We start from the raw sequence: 25,867 nt of genomic DNA, 5'->3' as shown, positions 1-25,867 counted from the left end.
ATGGTCAAATGGCCACACGCAGCTTCCCAAATAATACCTCTCCCTCTCTCTCTCCCCTCTCTTTCTCTCTCCCCTTCTTTCTTTTTCCTCTCTCTTTCTCTCTCCCCACTTTCTTTCTCCTCTCTCTCCTCTCTCCCTCCTCTTTCTCTCCCCCTCCTCCCTCTCTTCCTTTCTCTCTCCTCTCCCTTCTTTTTCTCTCCCCTCGCTTTCTCTTCTCTCCCTCCCTCCCTCTCCTCCCCTCTTTCTCTCCCTCTCCCTCCCACTCGCTCTGTCCTCTTTCTCTTCCCCCTTTCCTCTCTCCTCCCTCCCTTTCCTTTTTCTCCTCTCTCCCTCCTCTTTCTCTCTCCCCTCCTCCCTCTTCCTTTCTCTCCTCTCCTCTCCCCTTTCTTTTTCTATCTTTTTCTCTCTCCTTTTTCTCTCCCCTCGCTTTCTCTTCTCTCCCTCCCTCCCTCTCTCCTCCCCTCTTTCTCTCCCTCTCCCTCCCACTCTCGCTGTCCTCTTTCTCTTCCCTTTCCTCTCTCCTCCCTCCCTTTCCTTTTTCTTTTTCTCCTCTCTCCCTCCCTCTCCCCTCTCCTTTCCTTTTCTTTCTTTCTCCCTTTTTCTCTCCTCTCACCCTTTCTCTCCCTCTCCTTCCCGCTCTGTCCTCTCTCCACCTTTCCTCTCCTCCCTCCCTTTCTCTCTCCCTTTCTTCCTCCTCTCTCCTCTCCCTCTCTCTCCTCTTTCTCTCTCCCCCTCCTCCCTCTTCCTCTCCTCTCTCCTCTCCCTTCTTTTTCTATCTTTTTCTTTCTCTCTTTTCTCTCCCCTCTCTCCTCTCCCTCCCTTTCTCTCCCTCTCCCTCCCACTCTGTCCTCTCTCCTCCCTCCCTTTCCTTTCTTCCTTTCTCTCCTCTCTCCCTCCCTTTCTCTCCTCCCTCTCTTTTTTTTTCTTTCTTTCTTTCACCCCTTTCCTCTCTCACCCTCTTTCTCTCCCTCCTTCCTGTTGCCCTTTCTCTCCCCCACCTTTCCTCTCTCCTCCCTCCCTTTCTCTCTCCCTTTCTTCCTCTCCTCTCTCCCTTTCTCTCCTTTCTCTCTCCCTCTCTCTCCTCCCTCTCTCCCTTTCTCTCTCCTTCCCTTTCTCTCCTCCCCTTTCTCTCCCTCTCCCTCCCGCTCTGTGTCCTCTTTCTCTCCCTTCTCTTTCCTCTCCTCCCTCTCCCTTTCTCTCCTCTTCCTTCTTTCTCTTTCTTTTTCTTTCTCTCCTTTTCTCTCCTCTCCCTCTTTCTCTCTCCTTCCCTTTCTCTCCTCCCCTCTCTTTCTCTCCCTCTCCCTCCTGCTCTCTCTGTGTCCTCTTTATCTCTCCCCCCTTCTCTTTCTTCTCTCCTCCCTCCCTCCCTCCCTTTCTCTCTTTCTCTCTCAGCAGCTCAGGAAACCAAGGGTGGCGACCTCCGTCTTAGCTCATCCGGCACTCACACAAAAGCCGAAGCCCAGGGAGCCGTAACACACAAGCCTTGGGCCGCGACTGATGCTATTCTGGAGATCCAGTTGCTTCCACGCCAGAGCCTAAAGCAGCAACTCTGAGTCACAACTGCCCCGGGGGATATCTGTGTGTTTAAATGCAGGGTGGCTCTGGCCAAGGAGCAGCTTGGCAGTCTGCTCTGCGCGCTCAGACAGACGTCGAGCCCGAAAAAGGCCAGACGATCAGCTTCCGGCTACCTGGAGATATATATATATATCTTATCCTTTTTCTACCGCCTCCAGAAATCCAGAAAAGCCTTAAAGCGGGGAGTCCTCGACTTACGACCAAAACTCAGGCTGGAGTTAAGTCCTTAAGTCACGGAAGCCACCTATCTGGGGTTTTTTTTTTGAAGCAGTTGTTAAGTGAACCCACTTTTTTTTCAATGGGCGCTGATGATGCTACCTAGTCAGGTAATGAAAAATCTGCAGGAAATTGGGACAGAAATAAAACATAATATAAAAACGCCGCTCAAGACGAAGCTGACTTGGGCATCCGCTCTATTCCTACGCTCTGCATTCTCTTGGCCTCTCTTCCCTTATCAGCAAAGTAATGAATAATATTATTTTATCCAGTTGGCAAGGTCACATCAAGGGGATAAATGTTGTCAGCTCGGTCTCGTCCTTCTGCTGTAGGTGGCGGTTGAGACAGAAATGGATCACGGCCGCCTAAAACTGCTTAATCTTCTTTTTTACCTTCAAGCTTCGCCTACAATATTTCTGTTTTATTTAATATGTATTTAGTATGTATTTATTATACATAGATTATGTAGATTATATCTGCTGGGAAAAAAAACCTCTGCATTGGCGACAGGAAAGGCATCCGGCCAGTAAACACTCGGCTCCATTTGTTGCCCAGACTTCACCCCACAAGGGGTTATGGGGTCATTAAAAAGATGATGATTTAATATGTATTTGCTAAGAATTTTTCATGGCTCTTTAGAGGTGGATTTGTATGAGCAGAAACCATTAAATATTTATTTATTATTTATTTATTTATTAGTCCAATTTATATGCCGCCCTTCTCCGGAGACTCAGGGCAGCTTACAATGCATTAAGCAATAGCCTTCATACTTTTGTATATACCTGCTTAGTAGGGCTTTCGGCCCCCCCTAAGCGGTGTTCTTTTTTATACAAAGTCAGCTTATTGCCCCCACAATCAGGGTCCTCAATTTACCTACCTCGAAAGGATGGAAGGCTGAGTCAACCTTGAGCCTGGTGAGATTTGAACTCGCAGTAATTGCAGGCAGCTGGCAGCTAAGTGCTACTTAACAGCGCTTTAGTCCGCTGCACCACCGAGGCTCTTCTGAAATATTCTAGTTAGTAGATCTCCAGGCTTTGAGTTACTACAGGAGAAATTCAGGTAGTCCTCGACTTACGACCACAATTGAGCCCAAAACTTATGTTGCTTAAGCGAGAAATTCGTTAAGTGCGTTTGGCCTCATTTTATGACTTTTCTTGCCACGTTCGTTGAGTGAATCACTGCAGCTGTTAACTTAGTCACAGGGTTGTTAAGTGAATCTGGTGTTATTCCCCGTTGACTTTGATTGTCAGAAGGTTGTAAAAGGGAATCGCGTGACCCCCCCGGATACCGCAACAGTGGTGGATTCAAAATGTTTTACTACTGGTTCTGTGGGTGTGGCTTGGTGGGCATGGCTTGGCTTGGTGGGCGTGGCAGGGGAAGGCTACTGTAAAATCTCCATTCCCACCCCACTCCAGGGGAAGGATACTGCAAAATCCCCATTTCCTCCCAATCAGCTGGGGCTTGGGAGGCAGAGAATACATGGGGGTGGGGCCAATCAGAGATGGTATTTACCGGTTCTCCGAACTACTCAAAATTTCCGCTACCGGTTCTCCAGAACTGGTCAGAACCTGCTGAATACCACCTCTGCACCGCGACTGTCATAAATACGAGACAGTGGTCAAGTATCCGAATGTAAATCACGTCAATGCTGAAGCTGGCCTGACCGAAGCCATTTTGTCCGCTTCAGTGTTGCCACACTGGAGCTGAGAGTCAGGGATGACGGGATTTGAGATCGAGGGAATTTTGTAGCCAAAACAAAATACTTTCTCTTGGGAACCAAGGTCATTCTTGCACCTAGTTGGAAGGAGGCGGAGTGATGATACCCGGTTGTCGGACTGCAGGGCGATTGGACCGTGTGACTGATTGTTTTGAGAAAGTAGAACATCTTTTACTTTTAATGAGGTGAAAACTGCGGGAGTTTTCAGAGTCGGTTTTCACCAGATAAGTGCCAATATGATATTTCCAATAAAAGTAATCTTTGAGGATAGAATATTTCCCCTAGAGGAGAAATGGGAAAAAATCTTAAGGGAGGAGGCAGATGGATTTTTCTTCCAAGAATGGAAACCCAAATTCCACCAGCTCAGGGGTGAAATCCAGCAGGTTCTGTCAGGTTCTACAGAACCGGTAGCGGAAATTTTGAGCAGTTCAGAGAACCGGCAAATACCACCTCTGGCTGGCCCCAGAGTGGGGTGGGAATGGAGATTTTGCAATATCCTTCCCACAGGAGTGGGGAGGGAATGGGGATTTTGCAGTATCCTTTCCCTGCCACGCCCACCAACCACGCCACCCAGGCTCCGCCATTTGCCCTATAATTACTGTCAGTCCTCATCTTCCGTTAATTGTGGGAATTGCCGGGCCAGACTAGATAAGGTTCAACGGCATTCAAAGAAGGATCGGACTTTGCCTGTTTGTGCCTATGTAACGATTCCAGGCTAATTCCCCACTTGACTCCTCCCCTAGCTTAGCTCTCTCTCTCTTCAATACAGGTAGTCCTCGATTTACAACACTTCATTTAGTGACCGTTTGAAGTTACAACGGCACTGAAAAAAAGTGACGTATGACCATTTTTCACACCGACAGTTTATTTATTTATTTATTTATTATTTAAATTTGTATACCGCCCTTCTCCCGAAGGACTCAGGGCGGTGCACAGCCAAAATTAAAATACATACAATACAAAATTTAAAATAATTTAAAAGCAGAATTAAATCAAATTGGCTTCCCAAAATATTAAAACCCATTACCCTTAAAATAACCCATTTAAAATTTTAAGCCAGCCCAGCTTGCTGAAATAGGAAGGTCTTCAAAGCTCGACGGAAGGTACGGAGGTCCGGGATTAGTCGTATTCCTGGGGGTAGCTCGTTCCAGAGGGCGGGTGCCCCCACAGAAAAGGTTCTCCCCCTGGGGGTCGTCAGTCAGCATTGCTTGACCGAGGGCACCCTAAGTTGTTGCAGCATCCCTTTGGTTACGTGATTAAAATCCAGATGCATTGGGAACGGAGTCATATTTATGGCGGGTTGCGGTGTCCTCGGGTTCATTTAACAACCGGTGATTCTAACTTAACAGCTGCAGTGATTCCCTTAACAACTGGGGCAAGAAAAGTCTTCAAATAGGGCAAAGCTCATTCAGCCAATGTTTCGCTTAGCAACAGAAATGTTGGGTTCAACTGCGATCAGAAATGAAGGACTACCTGTACTGTAAATCCAAGGAAACGAAATCGCTTGGCATTCCCACCCGCATCTAAAAATAGAAAGGTTTTTGTGCCAAGAATATGCCATTTGAAAAAGTACTTTTTTTCACAGCTACACAAAAGATTTTCAAAGAACCTGGGTTTTTCTGGCATGTAAGAGGGAAGGTTGGAAAGCACCGGATCCTGGAAAGTAGCATAATTGATATCCGAACAGATTCTTATCCCTGTCCTTACAGATTGCCTGCTTGTGTCTACGTAAAGATTCCAGACTATTTCCCCATTTGACTCCTCCTGACTCAGCCACTCTCTCTCTCTCTCTCTCTCTCTCTCTCTCTCTCTCTCTCTCCTCTCGCTCGCTCCTCTCCCTCCTCTCTCTCTCGCTCCACTCTCTCCTCTCTCTCGCTCGCTCCTCTCTCTCCTCTCCTGTCTCTCTCTCTCTCTCCTCTCCCTGTCCTCTCTTCTCTCTCTCCTCTCTCTTCTCTATCTCCCTCTGCTCTCTTGCTTGCTCCTCTCCTCTCCCCTCTCCTGTCTATCTATCTGTCTTTCTCTCCTCTCTCTCTGTCCTCTCTTCTCCCTCTTGCTGTGGGGAGTCTGCGGAGCTAGCAGCGGAGTCAGACAGTGAGGAGGCTGGGGAGGAACATGGGCCAGTCCTGGAGTCTGGGAAAGGCCCGGATGAGGGCTCTGCATCAGAGGCAGAGATGGGGCCAGAGCCATCTGGGAGTGATGCACGGACTCCAAAGCCCCCAGAGTCGGACAGCAGAGAGGCAGAGGAATAGGAGAAGCCTGTTCCTAGTGCACGCATGCGCAGAGCTGCCAGAAGGCAAGAGCAGCTAAAGCAAAAGGGACGACTCGGGAGTAAGGCCAGGAGATGATTGGCCCCTCCCCTAAGGCTTAAAAGAGAAACAAAAGCCTTTTGCAGGAAAGCAAAGTTGCTAACTCTGTTTCCAGTCGGCATCTCTTGTTTGTTTCTGAACTCCGTGGGGCTTTGCCAAGTAAGGCCTTTGGCAACGTGTCAAAGAAGATAAAGGTTGGTGATTATCCCAAAGGACTTCTTCCAAATTGGGACTCAACTGGAAATGAACGTAATTCTCAGCTGTTACAATAAAATAGGTTTTTTGGGGACTAATTGTGTCTTGTAATGACTCAGTAAGCCTAGGTCACAACACCTCTGTCCTCTCTCTCTCTCTCTCTCCAATACACAGCAGACATTTCCAAACTGTGCGGTGTTCTAAAAAATAGAGATCATAATTGCATCCTTTTCGCTCTTAAGGCGGATCCGCTGATCCACGAGAACAACGGTTCCATTTTGCCTTATCTTCTTCACCCATCGTTGCCAAACCTAATGCGAATATAAAACCACAAGATCAAATGCCCTTGCGAAAGGAGCTTCAAAGAATCTTTTATCTGCACGGCGTTTGGATTGCCTTCTTTGTCCATTCATTTCTTTCTCCCCGCTTGTTCCCTTCCAAATGCAGGATTCAATTCCTCTCGGCCGTGCCACGGACGGTCAGTTCCCTCGTTATTCCTGCGAGACCCCCTGCCGGGTAGCCTTCAAGGGCGAGAGCGGAAAAGACAAAATGTACAGATCCATTTTTGCACTGCTCACTTCAGATCTCCTGGAGAGAAACCCCTGGCTGGAAGAGAGAGTCTTCACGGCGCAATGCTTACTCCCCCAGAAGAAGCTAAAATACTGTAGCCTTCAGAAATGTACCCTTTTCTTAGTCAACTTGAGGAAACGGATGTCTACGGAGATTTTCAATCATCGTTATCCCAAAGGTGCTTCTTTCAAAAGCCAACTGGACTTTCTTCGGGTTTTTTCCCTGAAAACATTTCGCTTCTCATCCAAGAAGTTTCTTCAGTTCTCCTCCTCTCCTCTCCTCTTCTTTTTTCTTTTCTTTTCTTTCTCTGTTCTTTCTTTTCTTCTTTTTCTTTTCTCTTTTCTCTTTTCTCTCCTCTCCTCTCTTCTTCCCTTCTCTTCCCTTCCCTTCCCTTCCCTTCCTTTCTTTTTTCCTTTCTTTTTTCTTTTCTTTTCTTTTCTTCTTTTTTCTTTTCTTTTCTTCTTTTCTTCTTTTCTTTTCTTTTCTTTCTTTTCTTTTCTTTTCTTTTCTCTTTTCTCTCCTCTCCTCTCTTCTTCCCTTCCCTTCCCTTCCCTTCTTTTCTTCTTTCTTTTCTTTTCTTTTCTTTTTCTTTTCTTTTCTTTTCTTCCTTTTTCTTTTTTTTCTTTTCTTCTTTTCTTTTCTCTTTTCTCTTTTCTCTCCTCTCCTCTCTTCTTCCCTTCCCTTCCCTTCTTTTCTTCTTTCTTTTCTTTTCTTTTCTTTTTCTTTTCTTTTCTTTTCTTCCTTTTTCTTTTTTTTCTTTTCTTTTCTTCTTTTCTTCTTTTCTTTTCTTTTTTTTCTTTTTTCTTTTCTTTTTTCTTTTTCTCTTCTCTTCTCTTCTCTTCTCTTCCTCTCCTCTCCTTCTCTTCTTCCCTTCCCTTCCCTTCCCTTCTTCTCTTCTCCTCTTCCCTTCCCTTTTCTTTTCTTTTCTTTCTTTTCTTTTCTTTTCTTCTTCTCTTCTTTTTTCTTTTCTTTTCTTCCTTTCTTTTCTTTTCTTTTTTCTTTCCTTTCTTCTTTCTTTCTTTCTTTCTTTCTTTTTTTTCCTTCCTTCATTCCTTCCTTTCTTCTTTTTTTTCCTTTCTTTTTCTCTTTTTTTCTCTTTCATTCTTTCTTTGTTTCTCTCTTTTTTTCTTTCCTTCTTTCTTTCCTTCTTTCAACTGAAGAAGCTTCTTAGCTAAGAAGCAAAACATTTTTAGGAAAAAAAATCCCAATAAAGACTAGTTGCCTTTTTAAAAAAAGCACCTTTGGGATAACCATGACTTGGATGATTGAGAATCTCCATAGAAACTGAGAAGATGGCTTCTTCAGTTCACTCTTTCCTTCCTTCCTTCCTTCCTTCCTTCCTCCCTCCCCTCCCCTCCCCTCCCCTCCCTTCCCTTCCCTTCCTTTTCTTTGAACTACTAAAGATGCTTCTTGGATGAGAAGCCAAACATTTTCAAGGAAAATAACCTAAGAATGTCCAGTTGCCTTTTCGAAAAAGCACCTTGAGGAAACCGATGTTCCACTTTGCAAATTACATCCCCCAAATCAACATCAAATTAAAATGCATGGAAATTTGGCATCCTCCATCATTTCCACCCCAATTTTTTTTTCCCCCGGTACTCTTGCCTTCCTTCCAAGATTCTCTTGGGTTATCTTTTGCTAGCCAGCAAGCTTTCATCCCTGGCTTATCCCAAGCAACAGTCGCCTTTTTCCCACCGATGCAGATTTATGACGGTGGCGAGAGCAAAATCCCATTTCATTAATCAGGGTTTCCATCACGAACTTACGTCATCCTGTTTGGGTCACCCTGAAAACCTCCGTGCGGGCACCGTGCCATATGTCTGCAGGCAGCTGCCAAAGATATATTGACCAAGAGCATTAAGGGTTTCTAAGAACACATTTAATTACGGCTGCGTCAGCGCCTAGCGCACAATTGGTCCAACAAAGAAAACATCCCAGCTTCTTTGGCTATATTTATTTCTCCACCAGGACTGCACAGCTACCTGGCCATCGGCCCTTCTGAGCTAAAGGTAATTAAGGGGGGGGGGAGATGAGAGCCCTTGCCAAAAATCTCCATTTCTACTGCCCAGAATTTTCGTGTGGCCCCAAATTATTATTATTAAATTTATTTGCCACCTGCCTCGCCCTGGCGCTACTCTACGCGGCTCAAAACCATAAAAACAAAGAAATCGAAAGGAAATTTAAACCACGAAGGTTAAATAATAGAACGAAGAAAACAAAAACAAAATATACAAGTGGCCAAGATAAGCCCAAGTTAGTTATGGGGCTGCCCACTAGATGCCATGTAGAGTTTGCTTAGGATATTCTATCACCCATCTTTTTCTTTCTTTCTTTTTCTTTCTTCTTTCTTTCTTTCTTTTTTCCCTTCCTTCCTTTTCTCTTTCCTTTTTTTCTTTCTTTCCTTTCTATTTCTATCAATCAATCCATCCCTCTCTTTCTCTCTCTCTCTCAATCAATTACTTTTTTATCCCGCTTTTTATTACTTTGATAAGTAATTCAAGGAGGTGGACATACTTAATAGTATCACAATCACCAGGGGCCTCCAAATGTGGTGACTTTATTGGACTTCAACTCCCAGAATTCCTCAGCCAGCTTGGAGAATTCTGGGAGTCGAAGTCCACAAGTCTTCCAGCTGCCAACTTTGGAGATCCCAAGCTCTTCGGCAAGAAAGCAAAAGTTCACAAAAGAAACACGTTTGCGCCATTTATTCTTTTTCCCCATCCAAGGCAGAACAAGCAACGGTACGCAGCTCTGAAGTCCTATCTCAAGGGGGTTGCAACTCAGCAGCTATCCCAACTTCTAAAATTTCACAAGAAAGGCCTCCTTCCTCATGTGGGAATTTATGCACCTTCGCCCGGTCTTCTCATATGATGCAAGAACACAAGTAGAGGCTCTCCTGAGGCTATCTTCTGTCATTGTTCAGGAATGTGGCCGAGGACCCCATGAGAAACAGTGTGGTGAGATTTAAAACATGGGGAGAGGGCTGCAGCCTGAAAAAGAGGAAGAGGAGGAAGAGGAGGAAGGAGAAATCCTGCATTCTTAAAAGAATAACAAGGTTGGAAGAGAACTTGGATGTCTTCTAGTCCAATCCCTTGCCCAAGAAGGAGTCCTTATTCCATACTGGATGAATGGTTGTCCAATCTCTTCTTGAACACCTCCAGTGTTGGGAGCATCCATAACTTCTGGAGGCAGTTGCTTGGAGATATAATTGAATATTTCATGGCCTCTACTCAAAGAACCTATAAATCCACCTCTAAAGATTCCAATCTCTCCTTGAAAACTTCTAGCAATGGAGCACCCACAACTTCTGGAGGCAAGTTGTTTCACTGGTTAATTGTTCTCATTCTCAGGAAATTCCTTCTTATTTCTAGTTCTCTCCTTGATGAGTTTCCACCCATTGCTTCTTGTCCTGCCTTCCGGTGCTTTGGAGAATAGGTTGACCCCCATCTTCATTCTGGCAGCCCTTTAGATATGGGAACATTGCTATCTTCCCTTTTTGAGAACTATCTCATCTGATCCATGACCCCCACATAATATTGGCAATCTAGCCCCAAATTTGGACCATATGAGAGGATTAAATTGAGCGGTTATGGCAACGTTCCTCAACCTTGGCGAGTTTAAGATGGGTGGACTTCAATTCCCAGATGAAGGATGGGAAGCTACATTGAGATGTCCACCTTGGTGGAGAGAAAGTTTGGAAAGGGGTTACTAGAGGAGGAGTGCAGGAAAAGTGGGAGCAATGGATGCATTGGGAAGGAAAATGAAGGACCCTCAAGAAGCTGAGAAGCAATAGCAGTCAAGAAGATCAACACACACAGTGCGAATCTCCTGTGGTTTTGATGTCCTCCAGCTTTTCTCCTCATGTCTATGCCTTGACATGTCTGAATTGTGACTGTTCCTACTGCAACTGGAACAGCTGTTGAATAAGCAGGGTCCATTAAGGCCAGTGTTTCTCAACCATGACAATTTTAAGATGGGTGGACTTCAACTCCCAGCTTGGTTGCCTGGGGAATTCTGGGAGTTGAAGTCCACCCAACTTATAGTTCTCATGGCTGAGAAACACCCATTTAGACGTTTCTCCTGCAGTGATCCAAAGCCCGGAGATATTTCTTTCAAAAGCAACAGAATAACAGAACAGAATAAAGAGCTGGAAGGGACCTTGGAGGTCTTCTAGCCCAACCTTCTGCTCAAGCAGAAGACTGAATACCATTCTGGACAAACGGTTGTCCAATTTCTTCTTAAAATCCTCCAGTGTTGAAGCACCGATAACTTCTGTAGGCAACTGCCTGGAGATACACTTGAATATTTCATGGCTTTTGCTCAAAGAAACTATAAATTCACTTCTAAAGATCCATGAAGATTTCTCCTCTTGAAGATGTAAGCCGATGCATCTTAATGCTCTGCTAAGTGAGACTTATTGAGTCTTCATTAGCCTCCTTCCCAAACATAACTTACTAACTGAAATATTCTGCCCAAATACTAGTGCCAAGCCGGAAGGCAGCATATAAACTATGCTGACTGGGGAATTCTGGTGAGTTGAAGTCCGCCCATCTTAAACCTGCCAAGATTGAGAAGTCTTGGATTGGAGGATGACGAGGGACCAGTACAAGGGATGGGCAACCCAAAAGACACAATAGGAATAAATGGGCGATTTACACCAAGGAGGGAAGTAAGAAATGGGGTTTCCCCCCCTACCCCCAAGGATCTGTTTGAGCCTCAGGCCTATTCCAGTTGGCCATGTTGGGTGGCAACCTTTGCAAATAAGAATTAAAGAGGTGTTTAATGAGCTTTGATGAACTCCAGAGGAATCTCCCCAGCCTCAATCAGGATAGAGCTGGAAGGGGCCTTGGAGGTCTTCTAGTCCAGCCCCCAGCTCAAGCAGGAGAACTATACCATTTCAGACAAGTGACTGTCCAGTCTCTTCTTTAAAAGCCTCCACAATTTCTGGTGGCAAGCTGTTCCACTGACTAATAGTTCTAACGGGACCGCCTACTACCACCAATAGCCTCCCACCCACCAGTACGCTCCCATAGAGAGGGGCTCCTCCGGGTGCCATCGGCCAAACAATGTCGACTGGCGGCCCCCAGGGGGAGAGCCTTCTCTGTGGGGGCACCTACTATCTAGAAGATAGTAGGTGCCCCGACCTACTATCGTAGTAGTAGGTGGGGGAGATACGGAGGATCCCGGATCTGCGCACCTTCCGCCGCGCTCTAAAGACCTTTTTATTCCACCAGGCGGGCCTGGCCTAATCTTTTCCCTCTTTTTAATTACGCAAATTTTAATTGGTTTTTTTAACTGATTGGGGTTTTAATATATTTGGGCCAAATTTGTTTAATTCGATTTTACTTTGTTTTTAAATTTTGTATCTATGTATTTTTACTGTTTGGCTGTTCACCGCCCTGAGTCCTTCGGGAGTAGGGCGGTATATAAATTAAACAAATAATAATAATAATAACTGTCTCCTTAATTCCAGGTGGCTTCTCTCCTTGATTACTTTCCATCCGTTATTTCTTGTCTTGACTTCCGGTGCTTTGGAGAATAAGTTGAACCCCTTCTTCTTTGTGGCAGCCTCTCAAATACCGGAAGACTGCTATCATGCCCCCCCCAAATCATGCCACGGTGAGGAGGGGGGAGACACACTTAAACGGCAAATTTAAGGCCTGTCAGCCAGGGCAAACGTTGCCCAAACACAGGAGGAGAATGAAGAAGGAACATACGGAGGTCACACATGAAAGGGAGAGAGAGGGGAGGGGGGCTTGATTACCCGATGAGACCCCGGGGATTAAACCCAGGACTTGGTGAAAAGGAACGAGCGATGTGAAATTCCAAAGCCTCTGCAATTCACAGCATAATTCCCTCTGGCATTTAAAAAGAACCTTTTGCATTGAGAGGCTGGGAAGGCAGAGAGAGAGAGAGAGAGAGAGAGAGAAAACTGCCACCAACGCTTTGCAATTCCTGCAGTTTTGCTCAAACAGTACCCAGTCAGGCATGGCATCAATGGGGCCTTTGAAATCCGCAAGACTCCGAAAAACATCTGACTCAGCCAGCAGCTCCTTCAATTACCTTCTTGTTTTAACTCGAAGCGGGGCTCGGCGCTCCAGTGGGTTCCAAAGAAGACCATCTGAGGGATGTGAAGGCCCTCCTGGCAGGAGCTCCGGGCTGCCAGAAGGAGGCTTCATCCTCCAGCTTGCCAAGAGCGACGCACGGCAGTATCTAAATACGTTTCTGAGAAAACTGGCACCGGCTCGCTCTCTCGCTCTCGTTCTCGCTCCATTGTGAAGACTCGCCATGAAGCCGAGGCACCGCAGAGAGGCTGGAAGCGAAGCTGACATCCCCACCAGTTTCCCCAAAAGATGCTACCAGCCCACCACCCACTCGTGCGCCAGGCGTCAAGAAAGTTCTCGACGCCACGTCTCCCTTGTGTGCGTGCTACCGTCAATCAGGAGAAAAGCCGTACTCTTTCTCAACTCTGAATAGGCTGGGCCACCTAGAGAGAATGTAAACTAAAGAATGGATTTTTAGATTTGTCCCAAAGGTGCTTTTTTTTTTTTTTTTAAATTTGATTTATATGCCGCCCTTCTCCGGAGACTTAGGGCGGCTTACAATGCTTTAAGCAATAGCCTTCATTCTTTTGTATATTTTATACAAAGTCAGCTTATTGCCCCCACAAACTGGGTCCTCATTTCACCTACCTTAGAAAGGATGGAAGGCTGAGTCAACCTTGAGCCTTGGAGAGATTCGAACCCTGCAGTAATTGCAGGCAGCTGTGTTAATAACAGGGTGCACTAAACCCTTGTACTATCAAGGCTCTTTTTCCCAAGAGGCAACTGGACTTTCTGGGGGGTTTTCTTCTTTGAAGACATTTTGCTTCTCTTCCAAGGAGCTTCTTCAGCTCTGACTGAATGGTGGGGCATGGAAGGATTGATACTCCTTGCAGACAGGTGGCCATTTGCATCCTTTTTGAGAGTTGTTGAGACCACTTGGACACAGATGGCCACACAACATGGATAAACCTCCAGGCGGCCTCAAGGACCCTCAGAAAGGATGCAAATGACCAGCTGTCTGCAAGGAGTATCAATCCTTCCATTCCCCACCATCCAGTCAGAGCTGAAGAAGCTTCTTGGAGGAGAAGTGAAACGTCTTCAAAAGAAAAAACAAGAAAGTCCAGCTGCCTCTTGAAAAAAGCACCTTTGGGACAACTACGACCTGGAGGACTGAGAATCGCTACAGACTTTTCGCTATTCTAGAACTTTCTTCAGAGAGAGACTTCTCCAGAGTTGGGGAGAGGACAACCTTGGCTGGTTTTATAGGAGTATCTGACTTTATCTAAATGTCAGGTTGGCTATATATAATAATTATGTGGCTCAGCACCTCCAGGGAGCGTTTGCACTGGTATGACGGGTGATATTTTCAAGAAACGTGTTTTGGCCCGAGGCTTCCTGCAAGGCGAGGTCAAAAAAGTCAAGATGGCAGCTACAGGGTTTTGAAATTCTGTTGCTTTTTCTTTTAACGTGCATTCCAAGTCAGAATTAAGGCAAGGAAAGGAGGTAGATGATCAAGGCATAAAAATATCAGCTATGCTATCTCCCAGAATCCTCTGCTTTCCAACCTCGCCTTGCACTCCAGAAAAACACAACTTCTTTGGAAACCTTTGTGGAGCTGTGAAAAAGGAGCATTTTTCTAAATGGCACACTCTTGGCATTTAATACTCCTTTCTATTTTTAAAACGCGGGTGGGAATGCCAAGCGATTTTGTTTCCTTGGATTTGCGGAAGTGTAAATCCAGGACAGATGTAACACACACAGAAACATACACACCTCTACCTGTTTCCTCTTTTTCTCTTTCTCCCAGGACAACCGCCAATAATTCTTTGGCCCTCAAAGTGTTTGAATGACAGAATAACAAGAGTTTGAAGGGACCTTGGAGGTCTTCTAGTCCAACCCCCTGCTTAAGGAGACCCTATATACCAGGGATGGCTAACCTTTGTTTTCCTCAGGTGCCAAAAGCGTGTGCATGTGGGCAATAACGCACGTGTGTGTGCCCACACGCCAGGGGAGAAATGCTCCCGGTTCGGACTGGAGTGCCTGATCCGGTAGCAATGGAAGCGGGTGGTTCAGAGAACCGGTAGCAAAAGTCCCTGCCCCCCCCCCATGCCCAGCTGAGCCGCACAATTATCAGAGGCTTTTTTTTTTACTTTTAAAAGCATTTTTTCTACAACCTCTTCAGCCAAAAAATGCTTTTAAAAGTAAAAAAAAAAAGCCTCTTGATGATCATGCGGCTCAGCTGGGATCGTCAAAGGCTTTTAAAAGAAAAAAAACCCTTTTTTTTCTTTTAAATGCCTCTGACGATCCCAGCTGAGTTGCCTGATCGGCAGAGGCTTTTTAAAAAAAGCCTCTGCCGATCAGGCAACTCAGCTGGGATCGTCAGAGCCTTTTGAAAGCATTTTTTTACAACCTCTTCGCCGAAAAGTAAAAAACAAAAATTGGCCACGCCCACCGTCACATTAACACCCCCCCCACCAAGCCACGCCCACAGAACCGGTAGTAACGAATTTTAGATTTCACCACTGCCACGTCCATAATGCAATGCCCCCCCGCACTCCCCCGCCCCCTGCACAGTCGTGTGGACCCCCCCCACTCGACCTCCATGCATGCGCGTGCGTCCCCCCCCCCCCCGCACCTCGTTTTGGGCCTAGCATGCTTCCCTGAAGCCTCCAGAGGCCGGAAACGGCCCATTTCTAGACTTCCGGTAGGCCTGTTTATCACCCTCCACAAGCTCTTGAGGCTCCGGAGGCTTTCCTGGAGCCTCCAGGAGGGCAAAAACGGCCTCTGGAGTCCGGAAACAGGCCGTTTCCGGACTTCTAGTACTTCCAGGAGGCCCGTTTTTCACCGTCCCAGAGCCTCCGCACAAGCCCTGTACTTACCTGGCATCCAAAACGGGCTGCATGGAGACGCCTGGGAGGGAAGGGGCGGCATGGGCATGCATGTACATGCATCTCCCACATGCGCGGCAGAGACCTGAAAGTCAGCTGGCCGGTGGGAGGCTCGCGCACATGCGCGGTTGAGCTGATCTAGGGCGACGGCTGGCGTGCCCGCAGAAATGGCTCCGTGTGCCACCTGTTCGCCATCACAGTTATATACCATTCCAGACAAATGGATGTCCAGTCTCTTGTCCCAAAGGTCCTTTTTTCTCAAGAGGCAACTGTGCTTTCTTGTTTTTCTCTGAAGACGTTTCACTTCTCATCCAAGAAGCTTCTTCAGTTCGGTCCAATGTCTTCTTAAAAACCTCCAGTGATGGAGCACCCACAACTTCTGGTGGCAAGTCGTTTCACTGGATAGCTCAGCAGACTAATGCATTGTAATGCATTGTAATTTAACTCCAGCTGTCTGCAATTAGTAAGTTCGAATCTCGCCAGGCTCAAGGTCGACTCAGCCTTCCATCCTTTCTAAGGTAGGTAAATTGAGGACCCAGTTTGTGGGGGCAATAAGCTGACTTTGTAAAAATATACAAAAGTATGAAGGCTATTGCTTAACGCATTTGGAAGCCGCCCTGAGTCTCTGGAGAAGGGCAGCATATAAATCAAATTAAAAAAAAAAAATTGTTCTCATTGTCAGGAAATTTTTCCTTAGTTCAAGGTTGGTTCTCTCCTTGATTACTTTCCATCCGTTGCTTCTTGTTCTGTCTTCAGGTGCTTTGGAGAAAACTATATTGCGCACCTTCGTAAGCATATAATGAATATTTATATCTTATCTGCCAACATGCTGGCTGGGGAATGCTGGGAGTTGAAGTCCACTCATTTTAAGGTTGAGAAACACCGAGCGTCAGATAAATTCCTTGCCTTATCTCTCGATTTCTGCTTTCCCCATGAGATCTGAACAACTCCATCCAGCCTCTTCCAATTCAACACGAAAGAAGCTCCAAAGACAGACTACACGTTCAATTACCTGTTCGTGGCCAGCCTGTCAAATTAGGAACCTCCTGCCGTCTTCTCTAAGCCGAGCTTTTTAAAATTCATTGCCTATTTCCTGAACTCGGCCAGATGAAATCCTTCCCCTCCGCCTCAGCAGGCGGAAAGAGCTTGGTGAGACACCAATATTCGGAGGGAGGAGGAGGAGGGGAGGCTCTTTAGAACTGGCGGGGCTGGGTCCATTCCTGGTCAGAAGGTTCCACATGGATCCTTCAACCTCAAGGCACCATTGAAAGCCAAAACTTTCTCTATCTCAAGGAAGCCCATTCTTTGCTGCTATGTTTGGGAGCCCAACACAACATGGCTGTCAGGTTTCGATGCTATCTCAAAATAAGTAAATTTCCAAACTGCCGATCTTTGAGGACATTTTCTCTTTATTGAGCATAGCAATCTGTCCCTGGCTCTTTCGCGGTCAGTACTGACCTTTGCCCCCCCCCCAAGCCCTCCCTTTCCGATCCTCAATTTTCTGCATCTCATTGGCTATCTTCCAAGCCACTCTCCTCATCCCATCTCCGTCAGATCACAGGAATGTCCCCCCTCCTCCCTTCTCCGAGGAAACAGAATCTTCAAAGGAATTAAGTAGGCAAAAGTTCAAGCTTCCCCTCTCCTTTTCATATGTCAGTGCTGGAACGCTGACAATGGCATTTGAAGACCAAGTACAACCAATATCATGCGAAGAGTTGGTACTGCTCTACAAAGCCTTGGTAAGGCCACACTTGGAATCCTACATCCAGTTTTGGTCGCCATGATGTAAAAAAGATGTGGAGAATCTAAAAAGGGTGCAGAGAAGAGCAACGAAGATGATTAGGGGACTGGAGGCTAAAACATACGAAGAACGGTTGCAGGAACTGGGCATGGCTAGTTTAATAAAAAGGAGGACTAGAGGTGACATCATAGTGGTCTTGCAATATTTGAGGGGCTGCCACAAAGAAGAGGGAGTCAAACTATTCTCCAAAGCACCAGAAGGCAGAACAAGAAGCAACGGATGGAAACTCATCAAGGAGAGAAGCAACTTTGAACCAAGGAGAAACTTCCTAGCAGTGAGGACAATTAATCAATGGAGCAGAAGTTGCCTTCAGAAGTTGTGGGTGCTCCATCAATGGAGGCTTTCAAGAAGTGAGTGGAATGGTAGAAGGTCTCTTGCCTGAGCAGAGGGTTGGATTAGAAGACCTCCAAGGTCCCCTTCCAACTTTGTTTATTCTGTTAATTAATCAGTGGAAAATCTTGCCTCCAGAAGTTATGGATTCTCCATTACTGGAAATTTCAAGAAGAGACTGAACAGCCATTTATCCAGAATGATATAAGGCAGCGGTATCCAACCTTGAGAACTTTAAGACTTCTGGACGTCAACTCCCAGAATTTCCCAGCCAGTCATGCCAATATAGGGTCTACTGCTTGAGTAGGGACCTCAAGGAGGTCCTCCAAGACCTCCAAGGCCCCTTCCAACTCTGTCATTCTGTTAACTCTGCTAAAAAAAGGATTCCTGCAGAATAGTCGGAGGAGAAGGAGAAGACAACAGAATCTAGGAACAGAAGGGCACCGCAAAATCCTATTCAAGAGAGGCTACGACCTACCCGTTCGCTCCTATGGAGCTGTGTCAGCCTGTGGGTGGATCTGACCTTCTGGAAAACACAAGATGTTCTCTCGGCAGTGGAGTGGTGAAGGAAGGAGACACAGACACTTAAATTTCCAACCCCAACTCCGAGTCTTTCCTGGCCTGAAAGCCTCCAGAATTGGTGCTAGGTTCCCCCATGCTGGGGGCCCATCAGTAAGCAAGACACTGCCTTCTGGACCCATCACTGTCTCCATGGGATCTTCAAGGGCAACTCTTGAGGGACAGCTTCAACATTTCCCCAGCAGCCCCAACCATCCATGCTTTAGCTGTCTGCTGCTTCAACTACTGTCTCTTGCTGTCAGGATCACACAACGGGAAGAGCAGAAAAAAACTTGCGCCATTAGCTAAAAACCCAGGAGGAACCTGGTAGGATCGTTTTACGACTTGCAGATTTGATTTGAAGGCAGGAGTAAGTGACCTGCTAAGTCCTTGAATGGGAGATGATTGGAAACTCCAGTACTGTGGGATAAGTTGAAGATGTCTCCCGGATAAAGGGAAAAGCAAATAATCTCCCTGTTGTGGGGTCCTTGGTGCTCTCTGAGCTTGGTGGTTTTCTTGTAGACGTTCCATAACCAAACTAGGCAATATCATCAATGCTGTGAGAAGTGGGGGTTTGCTCTCTCATCCCACTCTTTTCTGGCACTGATGATGGCACCTAGTTGGGTCATGAAATGTCTGCAAGAAAACCGCCAAGCTCAGAAACCTCAAAAGACCCCACAATCCTCGTCTTCCTCCTCCTCTCCTCCAAACCCCAGTACCTTCTAGCACTGATGATATTGCCTAGTTGGGTCATAAAACGTCTGCAAGAAAACCGCCAAGCTCAGAACGCACCAAGGACCCCAGAGTCGTCCTCCTCCTCTTCACATACCCCACTCCCACTAGCACTGATGACGTTACATTGTTGGGTTATGAAATGTCTGCAAGAAAACCACCAAGCTCAGAACGCACCAAGGACCCCACAGTCGTCGTCCTCTTCCTCCTCTTTGCACACCCCACCCCCTTCTAGCACTGATGATGTTACTTAGTTGGGTCATAAAACGTCTGCAAGAAAACCACCAATCTCAGAACGCACCGAGGACCCCCACAGTTCAACCCTTCAGCTACGAAATAGTCTATCGATTTCCATACCGCTACAAAGAAAACTCCAGGGATTTTTTTCCATGGGTCCAGCAAGAGCGAAGCCTGGCTCGGAGGGGGGGGGGCGGGGGGGTCAGCCTGATTTTTTTAGCATTCGATAGGTCGTGCTTTCCAAGCCTCCAGGCTGTTTGTCTTAACTTTATTTGGGCACAGCTGAGCACCCAAAGGATGAGTCCAGACCAGAGACACTCGAGAGGGAAGTTATACATGGCTTAGGCCCAGGGTATTTCGCGGACCATCTGCGGCCAGCGACTGCTCCCCATCGCCCGGTGCGATCCCACAGGGAGGGCCTCCTTGGGGTGTTGTCAGGCAGACAATGTCCGCTGGCGACCCCTAGGCAGCAGGCCTTCTCTGTGGGCGCACCTACCCTGTGGAATCAGCTCCCCCTGGGGCTCCGGGTGGCCCCTGATCTTCGCTCTTTCCGCCGTGGCCTTAAAACATGGCTATTCCGCCTGGCTGACTTGGACCGAAGGGGTTTTAGAGGGGATTTTAATGGTTTTTTTATAGTTTTATTGGGTATTTTTAAAAATTGAACTTTGTGTGTTTTATTGTTGTGAGGCGCCCTGAGTCCTTTCGGAGATAAAAGTCCGATATATTCGGCATATAAGTCTGAATAATAAATAAATAAATAAATAGATAGATAGATAGATAGATAGATAGATAGATAGATAGATAGATAATTCACAGCAAACAGCCTTTTGCTAGGAAGGGTCTTCGTGAAACGGCGGTGACGGACAGACTCAGCGGACTGCAGGATAAGGCGGGCGTCCCTCACCCATCGAACTTAAAAGCTTCTTCCAAAACACACGAAAATTGTGCCCCTCTATTTCGAGCAAAGCCGCTCAAAACGGTTTCAGGCGGAAGGGCCGTGTTCCAGGCAAACACGACTGAAATAATGAAGAACTTCGTCATCATTAGCAGGGGATTTTAATGGCTTCCTGCCAGGAAATAATTCAACCCCCCCCCACCTCCCCATCCTTCCCGTTAATTCCATTTAAGTGCCTCTGGAACAGAGTCAAGGGAACGGGGGGGGGGGGGCGGTAAGCGTCAGATGCCACTGCAGAGGGAAAATCCAGCATGAGGGACCCCTTTCCCCCCTACCCAAATCGAAAGGGCTAAAAGCCCACCAGAGGCTCATTGCAATATTTTCTGGGCTTCGTCTAACCCAGCCGTTGCCTTCTGCTCTTGCGGGTTAGCAGGAAGTAAATATACCAGTTTCTTGAAATTTCACTACCCAGGGAAATTTATTTCATTGCCTCGATTTGCAAATGCAAGGCAGTCCAAGGCTGAAAAAAAAAAAATAACGGAATAACAGAATTGGAAGGGATCTTGGAAGCCTTAAAGTCCAACCTCCTGCTCAGGCAGGAAACCCTCTACCATTTCAGACAAATGGCAGTCCATTTCATTTCATTTCATTTCATTTCATTTATTAAATTTTTATACCGCCCGCTCTCCCGAAGGACTCGGGGCGGTGAACAGCCAGGATTAAAAAACATACAATATAAACATTAAAACACTTTAAAACGTAATTAAATCTATATTGGCTTCCCCCAATTTAAAACCCCTTACCCATAAAATTAACCAATTAAAAAATTTTAAGCCAGCCCGGCTTGCTGAAATAAAAAAAGTCTTCAGAGCCCGGCGAAAGGTCCGGAGGTCCGGGATCAGTCGTATCCCTGGGGGTAGCTCATTCCAGAGGGCCGGTGACCTCACAGAGAAGGCTCTTCTCCTGTGGGTCGCCAGCCGACATTGCCTGACCGACGGCACCCTGAGGAGGCCCTCTCTGTGGGAGCGTGTTGGCCGGTGGGAGGTTATCGGAGGCAGAAGGTGGTCTCGTAAATAACCGGGCCCTAAGCCATGGAGCGCTTTGAAGATGAGAACCAATACCTTGAAGCGCACTCGGAAGACCATTGGAAGCCAATGCAGCTCGCGCAGGAGAGGTGTCACGTGGGAGCGCCATGTCGCCCCCATAAGTACCTGCGCGGCTGCATTCTGCAGCAGCTGGAGTCTCCGGGTGCTCCTCAACAAGAGCCCCATGTAGAGAGCGTTGCAGTAGTCCAGGCGGGAAGTGACGAGGGCATGAGTGACCGTGCATAAGGAGTCCCGATCCAGAAAGGGGCGCAACTGGCGTATCAGGCGAACCTGATAGAAAGTCCCCCTGGCCACGGCCGTCGTATGCTCTTCCAAAGACAGCCGTGCATCCAGGAAGACGCCCAAGTTACATGCCCTCTCCATGGGGGCCAATGTCTCGCCCCCAATAGCCAGTGATGGCACCAGCTGCCTATATATGGTCCAAGCTCTTCTTAAAAACCTCCAGTGATGGATCACCCATAACTTCTGCAGGGAAACCGTTCCACTGGTTAATTGTTCCCACCGTCAGGAAATTCCTCTTTAATTCAAGATTGCTTCTCTCCTTGATGAGTTTCCACCCATTGCTTCTTGTCCTGCCCTCAGGTGCTTTGGAGCAGCGGTGGTGGTGGTCCGTGGACCACTGGTGGTCCATGAGAAAATTTTGGTGGTCCGCAGAAAAATTATTTGCATTTTTAATATTGCACTAAATCAGGGGTCCTCAAACTATGGCCCTTGGGCCGAATACTTGCAATGAATGCTTGTGTTGCTGCAGAGAGTCTCCCCCTTTGGGGTCTTTTTGTGTGGGTCAGAGGGGGGCAGAAATTCTGACTCGGGGTCTGCTTCGGCCTCCTGGTGCAGGGCTTTGGGTAAAGGCTGGAGGGAAATGCCACTGGTGGCGAAGAGCCGGAGGGCCTCGTTCCAGTGGGACTGCATTATGGTCTGGAACTGGCTGACCATCTCAGCCCGCTGAGCCTCCAGGCGCCGGTACCTGGCATTGCACTCCCCCAAGTCTTCCCTCTGCTTGGAAAGCCTATGCTCCTAGTCCTCAGTGAGGTGCTTCTGCCGAGCCTCCTTCTCGGCCAGATCCAATCTGAACTGAGCTGTTTTGCCAACTCTTTCTCATGGTGGTTGCTTAGCTCCAACAACTGCTTCCTGTTGGGGCCTTAAGGAGCCCGGGTGGGCAGGCAAGGAGTGGCGAGTAGAGGCTGGCAAGGCGCCCCTCGACGTGAGTGACATCGAGTTGGCCACGCCCACCCAGTCACATGACCACCTAGCCACGCCCACCCAGTCAGTCATTAGGCAGATCATATTAGTGGTCCGCGGGATTTAAAATTATGAATTTCGTGGTCCCTGAGGTCTGAAAAGTTGATGACCCCTGCTTTGGAGAATAGTTTGACTGCTTCTTCTTTGTGGCAGCTCCTCAAATATTGGAATGCTGCTATCATGTCACCCCTAATCCTTTTCGTTGAAACCAGTTCCTGCAACTGTTCTTCGTATGATTTAGCCTAAGCCAAAACTGGGAGAAAATGCAGAGGCCCACAGCAAGTAGAATAACAATTAAGGGGAATATTTGTAGCTCAGGGTTGAAATGAGGGGGGGTCCTCTGTGCTCCTGAGCTTGCTTGCTTTCTTGCAAACTCAGAGAGTACCAAGGACCCCCTCAGTAGAATAACAGAACACCACAGTTGGAAGGGACCTTGGAGGTCTTCTAGTCCAACCCCCTGCTCAGGCAGGAGACCCTACACCATTTCAGACAGGGGGCTGTCCAGTCTCTTCTGAAAGACCTCCAGTGATGAAGCATCTACAACTTCTGAAGGCAAGCAACGCCACTGATTAACTGTTCTCACTTGTCAAGAAATTCCTCCATAGTTCCACGTTGCTTCTTTCCTTGATGAGTTTTCATCCGTTGCTTCTTGTCCTGCCTTCAGGAGCTTTGGAGAATAAATGGACCCCCCCCTCCTGTTGGCCAAAACTGGGAGGAAATGCCAGGATCCAAGCTAAGCAGGTTGCTCCGAATCCGAGCGGATGCATTTATGAATTTGGCCCCCGAGGTGCGATTCGGTTCCTCTGCAGCATTAATCCCGAAAATGGCCAGAAGGAATTTTTATCTACATTTTCATGTGATTTTTTAAAAGAGAGAGAAGCCAAGAAAAGCTCTTTCAACCCAAGAAATCATGGAAAGAAGGAATGCAGAGGGAGAGGAGAAATGATGAGAAGGCACATCCATCCTGCATTTAAGCTGAAATCTTCAACAGGATGCAATGTGCCCCTTAATGTCTCCTGGGTAAAAGTCCTCTAATTATCCACTCAAAATAGTCACAATTTGTTTGTGACTATTCGAATACAACAGCACTGGGGGGGAAAGTGACTTATGACCGTTTCTCAAGCTTACGACCATTGCAAGCATCCCTGTGGTCCTGCGATCAAAACTCAGACACTTGTTGACTGACTCATAGTTACGACGGTTTTTGCAATCCTCTTTTGAGACCTTCTGGATTAAAACTTTTTTTTATTAGTTTATCAAAGTATAAAGTACAAAGGAAAAAAAAACATGGAAAAAGTAAGAAGAGAGGAAGCAAAAAAGAGGGGGGTATATCGTAATGGGAGAAAAAAAGGAAAAAGGCACCAATTTCCGACTCTCTTTGGCACAGCCAAAGGTAACAACATTACAACGACAACTTTCTGCTTTTACAAAGCAGTATGTGCAAGCCATTTCCGTAAAAAAAAAACCTGTCTCATTTACAAAAACAGAATCTCTTTTTCTTTCTTTCTTTCTTTCTTTCTTTCTTTCTCTTTCTTTCTTTCTTTCTTTCTTTCTTTCTTTCTTTCTTTCTTTCTTTCTTTCTTTCTTTCTTTCTTTCTTTCTTTCTTTCTTTCTTTCTTTCTTTCTTTCTTTCTTTCTTTCTCATTGCAAACATAAAATCCGGAAGCCATTTCAAACAAGAGACAAAATTAAATATAATCTCTTATTTTGGATAAAAGAAACATTTTAACCATCTCAGCTTTCCCTTGCTGTGGGGAATAAATATATCATTTATTCTCATATGTTCAAATGTAGCGCATAATATTTTACCAATTTTTACCCTTTTGAGACCTTCTGACAAGCAAAGCTAAGGGGGGGGGGGGGGGAAAGCCCAAAATCACTTAACAACCATGTTACTCACTTAACAACGGCAGCCATTCAAATTAACCATTGTGGCAAGCAAGGTCACAAAATGGGGCCAAACTCACTTAACAACGGCCTCACTTAACGACGGAAATTTGGGGCTCCGTTCCTTAAGAGTTAGAGATTTTAAAGTTAAGGGATTTATTTTATTTTTGTTTAGAGGAGGCCAAGAGAAATATGAAAATGAAGATTTGAAATACATGCCAACCCATTTTTTCTTTTGTTTTGTTGTTGTTATAGACTTATCATAGCTGCTCGGTGAATTCCAGCGAAGCCTGATTGACAGCTGTGCTCTAACGTGTGGGGTGAAAATTGATTATACGCCAGCTTTCAGTTTTCCAGACATTTTGCCACAGTTCTGGTTTCAAGAAAGGATTCGGGAACATTTCGAACGTTTAGAAGCTCATTTAAAATGCAAATATTTGTGCGGGGTTTTGCTTCTTCTTTTCTTTTTTCTTTTCTTTTCTTTTTAAAGCATAGATCGCACACGTGAGCACTTGGGAAAGCATCCTGGGGAACATGAACCTGTCTGTCATAACAAATGCCATGTGTTCCCCCTCCTTTCCCATTGAAGAAGTCAGCCCACATCTGATGGTACCAGTGCAAAATTCCCACGCAGCAAAATGCCAAGAAGATGCAGCGCATGACAGGGGGTAGAGATGCTGCAAGCTTCGAAACCGAGAAGGATCCGTTCTCAGCATCAATGCACTAAGGAAGGCAAGGGCTTCCCAACCGTGGCGATTTTTAAGATGGGTGGATTTCAAAGCCCAGAATCCCCCAGCCAGTTTATGCAAGACATATGTTTAATAACTAAGTAAATAAAACTTTTAAAAACTCCCAGAATTCCCCAGCCAGCATGCTTTCAAGTGTGGGCACTTCAACTCCCAGAATCCCCCAGTTAGCAGGCTTTAAGATGGATGGACTTCAACTCCCAGAATCCCCCAGTTAGCAGGCTTTAAGATGGATGGACTTCAACTCCCAGAATCCCCCAGTTAGCAGGCTTTAAGATGGATGGACTTCAACTCCCAGAATCCCCCAGTTAGCAGGCTTTAAGATGGATGGACTTCAACTCCCAGAATCCCCCAGTTAGCAGGCTTTAAGATGGATGGACTTCAACTCCCAGAATCCCCCAGTTAGCAGGCTTTAAGATGGATGCACTTCAATTCCCAGAATCCCCTAGCCAGCAAGTCTCTAGGCAAGTCTCTAAATTCATTCCCCAGAATCCCCCAAAATAAATCTAAATAAAATTAAAAATAAAATAAAATTTAAAATAAAATAAAATAAAATAATAATAAAATAAAATAAAATAATAAAATAAAATAAAATAAAATAAAATAATAAAATAAAATAAAATAAAATAAAATAAAATAAAATAAAATAAAATAAAATAAAATAAAACTCTCAGAATACCTCAGGCATCATGCTTTAAGTGGGTGAACTACAACTTCCCGAATTTCCCAGCTAGCAGGGTTTCATATGAGTGGACTTCATCCCCCAGAATTCCCCAAGCCAGCATGCCTTAAATCTGTGGACTTCAACTCCCAGAATTCCCC

At 46.2% G+C, this 25,867-nt stretch overlaps 1 protein-coding gene across 1 annotated transcript in view; it reads right to left on the bottom strand.

Moving 5' to 3' along the window:
* ARHGAP39 (Rho GTPase activating protein 39) overlaps nucleotides 1–25,867 on the bottom strand; it is a 181,577-nt gene that overhangs the window by 119,542 nt on the left and 36,168 nt on the right. The window lies entirely within an intron of this gene.

This window comes from Pituophis catenifer, unplaced genomic scaffold, assembly GCF_029215685.1.
Source record: "Pituophis catenifer annectens isolate HBS135680 unplaced genomic scaffold, rPitCat1.0.hap2 SCAF_3, whole genome shotgun sequence".
Lineage (NCBI taxonomy): Eukaryota > Metazoa > Chordata > Lepidosauria > Squamata > Colubridae > Pituophis > Pituophis catenifer.
This window is presented reverse-complemented; position numbering and strand designations above follow the sequence as displayed.